The sequence below is a fragment of the Pseudophryne corroboree genome, chromosome 4 (genome assembly GCF_028390025.1).
Source record: "Pseudophryne corroboree isolate aPseCor3 chromosome 4, aPseCor3.hap2, whole genome shotgun sequence".
In the NCBI taxonomy this organism is placed as follows: Eukaryota; Metazoa; Chordata; class Amphibia; order Anura; family Myobatrachidae; genus Pseudophryne; species Pseudophryne corroboree.
Genome location: NC_086447.1, coordinates 228,781,300 through 228,788,653, shown reverse-complemented (window position 1 = coordinate 228,788,653; position 7,354 = coordinate 228,781,300). Strand labels below are relative to the sequence as shown.

Below are 7,354 nucleotides of genomic sequence, written 5' to 3'. Positions count from 1 at the left end.
CAATAGCAATGGCCTACTACTATATATACTGCGCACAACTGAAATGCACCACAGGTATGGATGGATAGTATACTTGACGACACAGAGGTAGGTAGAGCAGTGGCCTACTGTACCGTACTGCTATATATTATATACTGGTGGTCAGCAAACTGTGCAAAACTGAAATGCACCACAGGTATGGATGGATAGTATACTTGACGACACAGAGGTAGGTAGAGCAGTGGCCTTCTGTACCGTACTCCTATATATTATATACTGGTGGTCAGCAAAATTATGCACTGTACTCCTACTATATACTACAATGCAGCATAGATATGGAGCGTTTTTCAGGCAGAGAACGTATAATACTGGTGGTCACTGGTCAGCAAAACTCTGCACTGTACTCCTCCTATATAATACTGCTGGTCCCCAGTCCCCACAATAAAGCAGTGTGAGCACAGATATATGCAGCACACTAAGCACAGACATGGAGCGTTTTTCAGGCAGAGAACGTATAATACTGGTGGTCACTGGTCAGCAAAACTCTGCACTGTACTCCTCCTATATAATACTGCTGGTCCCCAGTCCCCACAATAAAGCAGTGTGAGCACAGATATATGCAGCACACTGAGCACAGATATGGAGCGTTTTGCAGGCAGAGAACGTTTAATACTGGTGGTCACACTGGTCAGCAAAACTCTGCACTGTACTCCTCCTATATAATACTGCTGGTCCCCAGTCCCCACAATAAAGCAGTGTGAGCACAGATATATGCAGCACACTGAGCACAGATATGGAGCGTTTTTCAGGCAGACAACGTATACTGGTGGTCACTGGTCAGCAAAACTCTGCACTGTACTCCTCCTATATAATACTGCTGGTCCCCAGTCCCCACAATTAAGCAGTGTGAGCACAGATATATGCAGCACACTGAGCACAGATATGGAGCGTTTTTCAGGCAGACAACGTATAATACTGGTGGTCACTGGTCAGCAAAACTCTGCACTGTACTCCTCCTATATAATACTGCTGGTCCCCAGTCCCCACAATTAAGCAGTGTGAGCACAGATATATGCAGCACACTGAGCACAGATATGGAGCGTTTTTCAGGCAGACAACGTATAATACTGGTGGTCACTGGTCAGCGAAACTCTGCACTGTACTCCTCCTATAATACTGCTGGTCCCCAGAATAAAGATATTTGCACTGCAGTCCCCTGAAACAAAGTGAGAGGACGCCAGCCACGTCCTCTCACTATCATTTCCAATGCACGAGTGAAAAATGGTGGCGACGCGCGGCTCCTTATATAGAATCCGAATCTCGCGAGAATCCGACAGCGGGATGATGACGTTCGGGCGCGCTCGGGTTAACCGAGCCATACGGGAGAATCCGAGTATGCCTCAGACCCGTGTAAAAAGGGTGAAGTTCGGGGGGGTTCGGATTCCAAGGAAACGAACCCGCTCATCACTAGTTATACCCTATGCCAGTGGTTCCCAAACTGTGTGCCGTGGCACCCTGGGGTGCCACGGGACACTTGCAGGGGTGCCTCAGGTTGGTGGTCAAAGACCATTTCAATCTATTTATTGTCAATTTAATAGGCAAAACCAGTGCTGATGGCTTCCAGTTATAAAATATGTGGCCAAACAGAAGCAAATCCTGTCTCTCACCACATAACTGACCGTAAGGATGACATATAAACATCATTTACTTAATCTAATATTTTTTTTGAAATTTCTCAATAAGAAACTTGTGGCCTAGGGGTGCCGTGAAATAAAATCTGACACTCCAGGGTGCCGTGACTCACAAAAGTTTGGGAACCACTGCCCTATGCCACACACTGCAATGCCCGTTATACATTATGCCACACACTGCAATGCCCCTGAGACATTATACCACATACCACAAAGCCCATGATATAGTATGCCACACACCGTAATGCCTGTGACACATTATGACACACAACGCAATGTCCATGATACATTATGACACACACCGCAATGTCCGTGATACATTATGCCACACACCGCAATGTCCATTACACCTTAGGTCCTACAGTAAGGCTTCTAATTACTTTTATTACCTGCTCGTTGCCAGGGGTTTCATGCTCTTGGTTCCATGCATGGTGCCAGGGGTTCTCATGCTCAGGGTGTCATGCTCGCTGCCAGGGGTTTCATGCACTGGGTGTCATGCTCATTGCTAGGGGGTAATGCTTGTTGCCAGGGATTTCATGAGCTGGGTGTTGTGCTTGTAACCAGGGGGTAATGCTTGTTGCTAGGGCTTTGCTCCCAGTGCCAGATATTCCCCGACAGTGCCAGGTACACACATGCCCCCACTGCCATTTATGACCCCGCCCCAGTGCCAGGTACACATATACCCTCAGTGCCAACTATTCCCCCCCCCCCAGTGCCAGGTACACATATACCCCCCCAGTGCCAAATATGCTCCCCCAGTGCCAAATATGCTCCCCCAAGTGCCAAATATGCCCCCCCCCCCGTGCCAAATATGCTCCCCCTGTGCCAAATATGCTCTCCCAGTGCCAGGTAGAGATGAGCGGGTTCGGTTCCTCTGAATCCGAACCCGCCCGAACTTCAGTTTTTTCTTCACGGGTCAGAGCGACTCGGATCTTCCCGCCTTGCTCGGTTAACCCGAGCGCGCCCGAACGTCATCATCCCGCTGTCGGATTCTCGCGAGGCTCGGATTCTATCGCGAGACTCGGATTCTATATAAGGAGCCGCGCGTCGCCGCCATTTTCACACGTGCATTGAGATTCATAGGGAGAGGACGTGGCTGGCGTCCTCTCCGTTTAGAGAAGAGAGTGAGACAGTAGAGAGAGACACAGTAGTAGTAATTTTGGGGAGCATTATTAGGAGGAGTACTACTATACTACTACTACTTGCTGAAGTGATATAGATTAGATAGTGTGACTGTATTAATTATCTGACTTGTGGGGGAGACACTGACAGTGGGGAGCAGTTAGAGTCTGAGAGCAGGACTCAGGAGTACATATAACGTACAGTGCACACTTTTGCTGCCAGAGTCAGTGCCACACTGCCATTGTGACCACACTGACCACCAGACCAGTATAATATATTTTGTTATTGTCTGCTTAGGAGTACTACTTGCAAGTTGCTGATAGTGTGACCAGTGACCTGACCACCAGTTTAATAATCAATCACCACCAGTTTAATATATATATATATAATTGTATATAATATATATATATATATATATAATATTGTGTACTGGAGAGATATCAGCGCCACGGATGCAGTATCTTAAGTGTGACAACTAAAATGTGAACTCTACAAATAGTGTACAAAGACTGCTTATTGCATTTGCACTCCCTCTTTTATATATCAGGGCGTCAGCTCATTTACCCCAAATAATTATAGGTATTGGTATGGTTACCTATAGAAAAATGGTTATGTGGACAGGGGATGAGGTAGTGGAGAGCGACCAATGGTGCTAATAGATTGCTCAAAGCAGTATATGTATAAAATAATATAAATTTATTGTAGTGGAACGTACTATACAAAATACTATTTAAAAAGACATGATAAAAATATATAGGTTCATAAAAAGAGTGTGTATATATGGCCCATATAAAAACAGTGAGGTAAAAGAAAATTAAACTATAACTTCTGCTTAAAAATTTTTTGGGTAATAAAAGGAGAAAAACATGGTAACATAAAAACTATGTGTTATCTAGAAACCTAAAAGTATCACTCCAAAATAGGAGGTACTGGACAGGTTAAAAAAAGCACATAGGAATATACGTTTTAAAAACCTATTTTTTAAAAGTAGAGGAATCAGAAATCAGAAAAATAGCTTAGCTTTGTGGTGAGGTTAGATCAAGGAGTAGCACCCAACGCGTTTCGTCCTATTTGGACTTCATCAAGGGGTGATTAGACTAGAGACAGACCTTACTTATATACCAAGTATGACAGGAAGTGATGTGAGTCTCACTTCCTGTGATCAATTAACATGACTTATTGAATTACTATAAATAATATGTATTGTCATACTGTATTCAATGCAGTTATTTTGGTTTAGGCTATGGCAAAGAAAACGGGTCAAATATGTTGTTAGAAACAGCTGAAATAGATTAAAAAACGCTCAGAGCCGCCGACTTCCGGTCCGGGCTCTGCGTGACGTCATATCCGCCCCTCTTCCGGTGTCCGGCGCTTCGTACTGCGCCTGTGTAGTTTCTATGCGGCGGAAGTTCACTGCATCTGTTTATGTTCTCCGGGGCGGTTGCCTGGATACCCAGCAGACGTGTTCAATGGCAAAGTTAGAATCTCTCGTCCGCCATTTTGCTGAAGTCTGAGTACATAGTAAACCAATGTTTATGGCGGACATGTTTAAATCCATGGATTGTTTTCTTTTTTTCTCTGTTTATTCAGATTGGATTCGGAATTTGTTCAGCTCCGGATTATATAAAAGATAGAGGAAGGATCGATTCAGTATAATCGGGCATTATATATAAATGTAAACAACAAAATTGCTGGATTACAATTACATGAAAGAATAAATAATAAAAGAGTGAATTACGAGAATTGGGGATTTACAATAGATAAGATGACCCATTACACATATAAGACATTAATGGGAAGGAGAATACTCTATATATGTTTTTATACATATATTACTGAAAATAAAATCTCTATAAATGTACTGAAGTGGATAAAATACACATAAAAGATATTGTATATTTTTATATATAAGAATAATATACACATTTAGTAGGTCATTCATAAATTGTTCCATCATGTGTTTACAACACCCAGTCTTCCAAGTCGGTCTCCCATCCTTGTACTAGCCGAGCCCAGCCTTGCTTAGCTTCCAAGATCGGACGGTATTGGGCGTTTCCAGGCTGGTATGATTGTAATAGTAATGTGGAGATATAGGGATAGACCTTTTATGTGAATATCAGACTGATAACGAGAGTTAATTAATGTTTTTATAATTTTAATGGGGATACCTGACTTAGAGATAATGTGGTAAGAGAGACATATATCAAAACATAAGGATATGGATAGGAATATTTCTGGGTTTTGAGGATTCCTTATGCAATCATTTCTTACAGCACCTGATCTCCCCTGGCGGTCACCCATCCAGGTACTGGTCAGGCCAGGGTTTTTAAGCAGAAGTTATAGTTTAATTTTCTTTTACCTCACTGTTTTTATATGGGCCATATATACACACTCTTTTTATGAACCTATATATTTTTATCATGTCTTTTTAAATAGTATTTTGTATAGTACGTTCCACTACAATAAATTTATATTATTTTATACATATACTGCTTTGAGCAATCTATTAGCACCATTGGTCGCTCTCCACTACCTCATCCCCTGTCCACATATATATAATATTGTATACCACCTACCCGTGGTTTTTTTTTTTTCATTCTTCTTTATACATACTACTATAGTAGCTTACTGTAGCAGTCTGCGGTGCTGCTGAGCTGACAGTGTCCAGCAGGTCCGTCATCAGTCATTACATAATAAATATATATACCTGTCCGGCTGCAGTACTAGTGATATTATATATACATATATATTGATTTCATCTCATTATCATCCAGTCTATATTAGCAGCAGACACAGTACGTTAGTCCACGGCTGTAGCTACCTCTGTGTCGGCACTCGGCAGTCCATCCATAATTGTATACCACCTACCCGTGGTTGTTGTTTTTTTCTTTCTTCTTTATACATACTACTATAGTAGCTTACTGTAGCAGTCTGCGGTGCTGCTGAGCTGACAGTGTCCAGCAGGTCCGTCATCAGTCATTACATAATAAATATATAATATATACCTGTCCGGCTGCAGTACTAGTGATATTATATATACATATATATTGATTTCATCTCATTATCATCCAGTCTATATTAGCAGCAGACACAGTACGTTAGTCCACGGCTGTAGCTACCTCTGTGTCGGCACTCGGCAGTCCATCCATAATTGTATACCACCTCCCCGTGGTTTTTTTTTTCTTTCTTCTTTGTACATACTACTATAGTATAGTAGCTTACTGTAGCAGTCTGCGGTGCTGCTGAGCTGACAGTGTCCAGCAGGTCCGTCATCAGTCATTACATAATAAATATACATACCTGTCCGGTTGCAGTACTAGTGATATTATATTGATTTCATCTCATTATCATCCAGTCTATATTAGCAGCAGACACAGTACGTTAGTCCACGGCTGTAGCTACCTCTGTGTCGGCACTCGGCAGTCCATCCATAATTGTATACCACCTACCCGTGGTTTTTTTTTTTCTTTCTTCTTTGTACATACTACTATAGTATAGTAGCTTACTGTAGCAGTCTGCGGTGCTGCTGAGCTGACAGTGTCCAGCAGGTCCGTCATCAGTCATTACATAATAACTATACATACCTGTCCGGCTGCAGTACTAGTGATATTATATTGATTTCATCTCATTATCATCCAGTCTATATTAGCAGCAGACACAGTACGGTAGTCCATGGCTGTAGCTACCTCTGTGTCGGCACTCGGCAGTCCATCCATAATTGTATACCACCTCCCCGTGGTTTTTTTTTTCTTTCTTCTTTGTACATACTACTATAGTATAGTAGCTTACTGTAGCAGTCTGCGGTGCTGCTGAGCTGACAGTGTCCAGCAGGTCCGTCATCAGTCATTACATAATAAATATACATACCTGTCCGGCTGCAGTACTAGTGATATTATATTGATTTCATCTCATTATCATCCAGTCTATATTAGCAGCAGACACAGTACGGTAGTCCACGGCTGTAGCTACCTCTGTGTCGGCACTCGGCAGTCCATCCATAATTGTATACCACCTACCCGTGGTTTTTTTTTTTTCTTTCTTCTTGATACATACTACTATAGTAGCTTACTGTAGCAGTCTGCGGTGCTGCTGAGCTGACAGTGTCCAGCAGGATCTGTCATCAGTCATCATTACCTAATAAATATATATCTACCTGTCCGGCTGCAGTACTAGTGATATTATATATACATATATATATTGATTTCATATCATTATCATCCAGTCTATATTAGCAGCAGACACAGTACGTTAGTCCACGGCTGTAGCTACCTCTGTGTCGGCACTCGGCAGTCCATCCATAATTGTATACCACCTACCCATGGTTTTTTTTTTCTTTCTTCTTTATACATACTACTATAGTAGCTTACTGTAGCAGTCTGCGGTGCTGCTGAGCTGACAGTGTCCAGCAGGTCCGTCATCAGTCATTACATAATAAATATATATACCTGTCTGGCTGCAGTACTAGTGATATTATATATATATATATTGATTTCATCTCATTATCATCCAGTCTATATTAGCAGCAGACACAGTACGGTAGTCCACGGCTGTAGCTACCTCTG

General features: G+C 42.2%; 1 pseudogene; it reads right to left on the bottom strand.

Annotated features, from left to right (window-relative positions):
• Positions 1-4,750: 4,750 nt before the first annotated feature.
• Positions 4,751-4,869, bottom strand: LOC134912522 (5S ribosomal RNA; annotated as a pseudogene).
• Between the last annotated feature and the right edge of the window lie 2,485 nt (positions 4,870-7,354).